Source organism: Apteryx rowi, unplaced genomic scaffold (assembly GCF_003343035.1).
Source record: "Apteryx rowi isolate R43461 unplaced genomic scaffold, aptRow1 scaffold_76, whole genome shotgun sequence".
NCBI lineage: Eukaryota > Metazoa > Chordata > Aves > Apterygiformes > Apterygidae > Apteryx > Apteryx rowi.
The window spans coordinates 2,228,244-2,236,971 of NW_020451049.1; positions in this window are offsets into that span (position 1 = coordinate 2,228,244).

The window sequence follows — 8,728 nt, forward strand, 5'->3', positions numbered from 1 at the left end:
TGCTATCACATACTCCTTCCAGTGCATCATTTGGGTCCCATCCTAGAAGTTGCTGACCATCTCCTAACAGTTACTGGAGTCAATTTGTTGAGTGTGCTCAGCACCTTCTGGATAAGGCTTTTAATTGTAACTAATACACATATACATAACAGAGTTTGCTGCCTACTGTTTCCTGAACTTTATTTTCTTTGTGCATAAAATGAATATTTATAGATTAAAACACTGTATAATCACAGCTAAAGTCTCTGTACTCACCAAACAATATTTTAGTTCTTGGGGTTTTTAAATCATACTTTACAAAAAATAATAATAACAACCTGCTATTACATATTATAGCAATAAATGTTTTCTTTTGTGGCCATTTAAAATGAAAATGTTTTAAAAGGAGGGTAATAAAACATGCTTTGGAGTGTTTACCTAGAAAATAAGTTCCAGCCAGACTGTATAATATGGAACAGAAACACACTTGTTTAGAGCTACGATCCTTACTCAAGGAGAGGAACGTGGACATGACATGGTACGCTCACTTTGACTGAAGTCATCGAGGGAACTACAGGTGAAGGGAAATGCTTTAAAATATATGAACACATACATGAAGTATTAGTATTACTACAGTAGAAGCCTTTCCATAGTGGATGGTGGAACATGTGCGGAGACCCCTGAGGGGTCTGCCTCTGGTGTGAGCAGAACAGTGTTAGCTACTGAGACCTGAGTTTAGGACTCTGCCTCTGTAACAAGCAGATTCATCTGCATTGGTATTTGTCTGTGTGGCACAGTTTCGCCCCAACTGCAGGCTGGAGAACTACATTGCTTACACATGTACAAGTATTTCCAGTAGTATCAACTACTATTAGTTATTACTCTAATCTCTTAAATTCTTTTTATCATACCAAGCCATATAAGTCTTCACACTACTTGCCACTGAATGACATTTCCTCTGTGAATATTTACAGGGAGCAATTATATTAGATTAAGCTGCCATCCTGTTAATTTTCTGACCTTGACTGCTTCATTTCTGAAGCTGTATTGTTTCTGTCCTTTGGTTTTGCAGTAGTAACTTTTACAAAATATGTACCATCAGAGCCTGAGAAAGGTCCTTACAAGGGACCTAACATTAAGAACATTTTAAAAGCATATTTTAATTCATATTTTCCTGTAAGGATCATATGAAAGAGACTTGAAACGCTGTATCCTGCTATTGCTTGAGATGTCCTATATCCATCCAAGATGCTTACAACTGTGTAACACAAAAAGAAAGCCGAAAGAGAATATGTATACATATGCATACATACACACACATATATATAGTGTTTTAACAGCAGTGTTTCAAGAAAACAAGAACTTTGCAAATCTTGGTGAGTGATCTTTGCAGTATTATTTTGGTGAGAAGTTTTAGTTCTCCTGGCTTAAAGTAATATCCATAGACTAGTAGTAATCTCATGTGGGTGCTCCTAGACCTAATAATGTGAGGAAATTATATTACTGACTCTTTAATAGGCTCATGATATTAAGACATGATCCAGTAACTATTGAAGTCAGTAGGAATCTATCCCTCCCTAAGTCATCTATTGAACATTAAAAAAGAATAGGCTTTTAAATAAAAAGGATTATTTTCCCTATATCTACAGAATGAGAAAGACTCTTAGGAAAGAATTCCATTTTATCTCTGTGTGAGAACTGCTTCTGGACTGGAGGATGGTAATGGAGGCTCCTGACCCCTTCCTAAGTGTATCTCTGTAAAATATAATGTGCCCTAAGACAAAGTTCTTATTGCAGACCAAATTCATCTTTCTATGTTTCTTTTTATAGCTCTTTATTAATATATCCTAGGCTGCATTATCAGCTAGGATAAATTGCTGTAGAATTCCTTTTTATTTAAGTGACCTTTTTTCTGAAAATGTCAAAACATTCCCACGCCTTCTTCAGCCTTATTTCAGAGAAGCATCCTGTTAAGGTGCTTAAGCATACACATAAATTTATGCAATATGCCTGATTCTCAGTGAGGTAGACAGGATTTAGGCGCATATTTAAGACACTGATTCAGGAAATGGTATAAAGTATTCTTGTGTCCAGATCCCTTCTGCAAAACAAAACAAGTCTATGTTTAGCTTTAAGTGCAACTTTTAAGAATTTAAGTCTCACTGAAGCTGCTCTTCTGTTTAAGTTCTTTGCTGAATGAATATGTATTTAATACATGGCAATTATTTTAAACTAATCTTTACACTTAGATCTTAACTAAATTTTTCACTTCTTAACTAATCTTTTCACTTAAATTAAAGCCAATGGAAAGAAAGGAATCAGAAAGCCAATAAGCAAATTTTTGAGATAAACAAAAGCAAGACAATTTAACTGATATAGTATCAGGAGATTTTGCAAGCAAATAAAACAGTTGTTTTTAAGCTGATGCCTTGTATACTATTGTGTTGGCTCATCTAATGAAAGTCTTCGGAGATTATGCAATGCCATTGATATAAATATAAAAATAGCTTAATATTATGCCCAGAAACATTTTTGATATTATGGGAATTTTTATTTTATTATCTCATGAAGATTCTGTGGGGCTGATTTTTGTTCACATTTACACTTTGTGATGGAAGATATGCTCTTAGCACACTGTAAGTTCTCTTCTGAAAAGGTGTAAATGACCCTTGGAATAAATAAGAATCGGGTCCTCTGAATCTAATAGTGATATAGCTAGTAAAAGATATAGCAAAAGAATTCCTTTAACTGTACTTCATTCAGACAAGACCTGATAGGATTTCAGGGAAATGTTGGAAGAATTTTTCTCATTGCTGGTGCCAGAGGAAGCGCAATTAGTCTGGCATTGGTGTTTTCTTTTTCCCTGAACTACTGTGCAAAAAAAAGCAAACAAGAACTCACAGAAACCAACAAAACAATGAAGTGCACAGATAGTCCAGCCCTGGGCCAGATCTACTTCTTCCTGTGAAATCACACAGAGGAGGAATTCAGACCTCCCTAAACCCAGTTTATTTCTCCCATCACTTTCCTTTGCATTCTCTGCAGAAGCAGCAGCAACAGAACAGGAGGCAAAATCAGTATTTCCAGCTGAAAGCAGAAAGACATCTGAATGAAGGGGAATTTCTCTTAAATCTTGGCAAGGGGACCCTTTTTCAAACCCCACCCATCCTATAATCTGTTGGGCTATGCTAGCTGCTACCATTTTTTATGCCTGCTCATTGTTCTGTAAAAGCAGTGGAAGTGGAGTATTTGTTTCCTGGAATAGCAATAATTCTTGTGGCTATTTGCCATATAGCATACAAGGGACTAAGTTAATTTCAAAGCCTGCTCCAGTTTATCAGGAATCAGCTTGCCAGGAACCACATGAACTTTGAGGTTCTCTCTGAAATGAAAACTTGGACTTTGTTTTCTGCCTCTGAAACCTGTAAGATGTGTGCCACCAACAGGCTTTAGACATCCCTAAAACCCATCTCTGATGGTATGGCTGCTCACAGCTGCATAGGGAGGAGAAAAATTAGATAAAAGCCTTTTTTGTTCGACCCCCCAATTCTATTTGTATGAATTCACTGGCAGTTCTTTTCTGCAGAGCACAGGGAGAGAGTAAAACTCACTGTCTTATGTTACGCAGCAATGCTCAGATACTGAAGCACAAATAAAAGATGAAAGATAATCAGTTCTTCTGGAACCTCTGCTACATGCAGACACAACAGGTTAAGATATGTACTCTCCTGAGCACAAACAGTAGGATCTGAATGTTAACTATGCAGTTAGGCTGGAACATGAAACTGGAGAGCCAGTCAAAGAAATAATAAACTGTGAAAGAATCTAAAACAAAGTAAACAACTTTATGAAGTTGTGAGTCTCGTGTGCTTCAGATCTTTAATGCTGACAGTCAAGTGGAGCCAGCAGTTTCCTAATCTAAATGGAAATAAGCACATTGCTTTGCAGCCCCAGTATAAGGCATCCTTTGAAGATTTATGCTGAAATTGTTTCTCATCTTCTGAATAGTACAAGGGTATACATTTCTGAAACTGAGATAATGCTGCTACTACACGAACAAATGCCATGTTTACAAGTGTATCCTGCACACACAAGGCATGTAATGAGAAATAACCTAGTAGAATACATGCAGTAACATTCAGGGATGTGAAAAGATTAAGTCATTGATACACTTTCACTCTTTTAGATCTGTTCAGCCCAGACAAAACCTGCAAAGAAATACCAAGGATGACAATGCTCCCAGGAGCACTGGACTACGAGTCTACAAAAATCAACAGAAGTCTTCCTACTGATTGTGTATGGTGTTACCGAAGATTTGGTGATATGATGCAGCTCCAGATTGCTAACTTTACTGTTGCTAACTATTACCCTTACAGGAGGATCTAAGAGAGCCCACAGAGTTTCCCAAATCTACATGGGTTACTGCATCACAGAACAGTATGACATCATGACAGCTGCTTCAGTTACAGCTTGTCACTACCAGTATTAGAAACAGAACTTAATGGCATGCTGCTTCAGTAGAAATGATTACTGAAGCGATCTTAAAAAAATAAAGGCATATCTGCACACCTTAGAAATACATTATGACAATCCCAAATGTCAAGTCTCAGACCATTATGATTTGAAATAGATGAAAACAACCACAGTTCAGTTTGATGTTGGTAAAGTAACTCAATCTTCAATAAGTGAAATCCAACAATACCATATAAGGCTGCATTTTTATTCAGGCTTTTAGTAACAATATAAACTGTAAGAGCAAAGTTCAAAGTAAAAAATGTAAGTTATTAAAATACTTACTTTGTTTTACAGTACTTGCATATTAATACAAACCACATTGAACTGAATGTAGAGGTTACTGGCCAGCTAGTGGCTTTCTCAGAATTACTGTCTCAGCAACTGTCCTTTCATACAGCACAAAAGGATCCTATGCTACTTTTTGCTTTCATGGAGCTCAACAGCAATTCTCAAATGCAGTTAGCATCTCACATCACRAAAAAACATATGCACTGCCACCTAAAAAGTACAGCAGTTGTTTTCCTCCTACAGTCAGACAGCAATCCTTTTGGCTTTTTGCTGGCCAAGGCAGGAAACTCCTGCTGACAAGTAAGTAAGGGTTCAGGGGACACAATAAAGAGAAGCTGCTTTGTGAGATTTCAATTACGGAAAACACTTTCTACCAGGCTCCTTTCACCCCACCATCCCCTTCCATGCATGTCCCTGTTGTGGCTCAGTACCATGGCCACTTTCCTGCTCCTGAATACCAAAGAGCTGCTGGGAAGGAGGTCAAGAGCTGCATCTAGTGCATGAGGGGTCCCAAAATGGGAATGAGACTGTATGCTATCGTGAATGAGCTACAGACTTTATGGAAGTGTATCAGATACAGCCCAACAGTTGAGTGATCTGCACAGTGCATCTGACTTGACAGTCCTGATACTGGTAGGGTTGGGCCCTGAAAGCACAGTTCAGTATTAACAGATTAAGTGTCTCACATGTACTTTACTTCGCTGATTTAGAATCTGCCCTTTAGCTGAAACCAAATCATGCCAAGGACCTACCAGATAATCTTCTAGATTCAGCAGGCACCTGGAATGGAGGCTGGCCCCTCTCAGCAAATTGGTTGGTTGAATTTGTTAAGTCAGCGTTTTCCAAACTTTTAAAAGGGGAACATTGTTTTAGAAAATGAAATCAATCATTCAACTTCAACTCTGCTTCAACTCTGCCTATGCTGATAATAGTCTACCAATTTTCAGATTACATTTTACAAATCTCACCTCAGAGGCTAAACCTTCCACTTGTATTATAATGGCTTACCACCAAGAATAGGCTGCAAAACAACCTAGCAAGCCCAAATCAAAGCAAAAGAAAGGCAATTTCACAACTGTATGAAGCAATTTTGACTTTTGCAGATATTAGCACTTTGAAAAAAGTGTAACTCAGGTATACCAAACAACCAGGCTAATCTACTTCCTGAAAAGCGTATCTGAAAAGAATTTTATGTAATTTCTCTAGTGTCATTTTATGAGCATGAGACTTTATCCCATATACAGAATGAACAAGTAGGTTCCCTTGAAATTTGAGCAGAATAAGGATGTTGTTAATACTGATATTCAACCCAGCCTTGTCCTTTTCTGGCTTGAGATGTGCTGGCAGGACTTCCTTGCCATTTTGTATCCACAAAATCATTTTATAGGTATGTGAAGAGGAAGGCTACACAACATCAGAGGGGAAAACTCCTAGGTGTTGTCTTAGATTCTTCCTGCGGTGTAGACTCACTACCACCAGTAAGCACAGGAAGATTATAGAGGGCTATAACAATAGTACTGCAGGATATGTTTTCCCATTGCGAAGACCAGAGGTACTCAAATCCTAGTTAACTGGTGACAAGCTGATCTTTCCTAAGCTACAGGCAAACATAGCCTTTTGCCTGACTACAACAGCATGATTTATTACTTGACCTCTAACGAAGAAATTTGTGGAGATTGAAGAGATTCCTGGACATCTGTATCTCTTTCTTTTGTTTGGTTCTCTACAAAAGTCTCCTCAATTTTTCTTAAAAATGTATTTCTTACCTTCAAAATTAGCATATTAATTGTATGGTGTTAACTGCCTCAACTGAAACTTGTGGTTTTGGTCACTCTTCAAAACAAGTCTAAAACTGTCTTTCCAAGTAGATTTGGAATTTGTTAAACTAAGCAGAATTGATTATTATGCCTGGCTTAAAAATAGGGTTTATCTCTGCTGTCCTTTGAATGCCCACTGAGATGAGGTTTGCCAGCTTTCTGGTGCTTATCCACCCATAATTTCTCTTCTCACTTACTAACAATTTTAACAGATCTTGTCTCAACACAGATTCAAAAGTTCGCTTAGCAGCAGAGAAAAAGATATTAAATGCTGTCATTTGCTAATTACACTTAAGTTCCAACACACATTATCTTTATTTTTTCAGAAAGCATGTGAATAGTTTAAGTAATCAAACTTCAGATGCATATTGCAGAAGGCTCTTTCCAGTTTCTTCACTGCAAAAATAAATTCAAATGGTAATACGAGTATTCAAAGGCATATAAATAGGAGAAACAATTATTTCATGAGTACTTTAATCTTCATATTTTGGCTCATAACCTAAATTCAAACATGTTGTATTCCAAAAGAAATTTGCCTTAGGGATGAATTAATACACCACTACTAGCTGCACTATCTCCTGAAACGTTTTTTGAAGAATCTATCCTTCTACAARCCAAATAAAATGGTTTTTCAGTTTGTGAATTTTAGCAGACATTGGAAAATCTATTTTCAGCATTAATTAGATATCTTCTTACTTTTGCTGAACTGGAACCAAAAAATTTTGTGTTCTAATCTGGTAATTTAAATATCTATATATTTTTTGAGCATGAACTTCAAAAACAGAAGTCCCTCCTTGATGGTAGAACAAGAAACTATCTAATTTTGTGTTACTTGCTGATAATTTTCTGTACCATGAATCAGTAGTTGGTCCTGCTGTTTACACAACGCATATGATTACAGTATTGAAAGTGCACATATCTGTCTCTGGGTGTAAGTGTTGCTATATCTTACTAAGGTCTGAACGTTTATAATTTTTCTTACAACTAGAAAAAGATAGAAAGTGAAAATCTGGATCCATTAGCATCTACAGCTCTACTGACTTCTATGTAACAAGATCATTGCTCAAGCATCACTACTGTAGTAGGCCAGCAAATATTGGTTCCCTAAATCCCTAGATAATTTCATTATCTCTAGAATGTATTTTAATTATTCTTGAGTGAGCAAAAAAAGTAGCAGATTCCTTATGATTTTGATTTCATATGGAGGCCAGGTCTTTAGGCAGTGCAAAGCGGTTTAAACTAAATGGGTTTTTAGTGTGCCACATTATCTTTTTTATTCCATGTACATTATCACAAATGCTGACAGTGTGTTATTTCTGAACTGTCCTTGGCATGTTGTCCCCAGCCCTCTATTCAAAACTCCTGTTGTAAGCGTTGTGCCTCACTTGGAGAAACCTTTGACAATCCTTTCTCAGTAGGTTACTGCTACGATGCAGTGTTTCTTTTACATTGGCTACTGAAAATGACCTGCCAATGCAAATATATATATATATATACACACATATTTTATATATATATATATATATAAAGCATTTATTATTATGCTTTCATTCCATTTATCTTTTAAAAATCAATGCACAGAGACAGATACATCTGTTATCAGTGTGGCCTTCAGATTCTTCGCTTTTTAGGGGGACATGTATCTTCCTAAAAGCTAAGTGGTCACATCGGGGTATGCAACAGCATTTCTGTCCCTGCCAAGGCATCAGGGCGCCCGGGCCGACCTACCTAGCTGCGGGCACCCGGCTCGGGCTCGGCGTCAGGCGGGTCCCGGTGTCTCCAGCTGGCCTCASAGCACCGGTGAAAGCCCTGCTGATGCAAAGCGCAGGGCGAGGCAGAGGCGCGGGCAGCTCCCTGCTGACCACATCGGGGAAACATCAGAGCGGGGCACGTGCTCCCGAGGCTCGCGGCTAACAGCGTTTTCTGTAACACGGGGCCAAACGCAACCGGGCGGGGGGGGGGGGGGGAGGGGTACAGAGCCCGCGGCCCGTCCCTCCTGCCCTCTCCCACACCCCCGGCGGCTGCAAACGTCTCCTCCCGCTCCGGCCCCGCCGCACACCGGGCAGGGCGCCCAGGTAGCCCACTTGGCTGCCAGGGCGGCGGCCCCAACCGCCGCCCGCCCGGCTGCC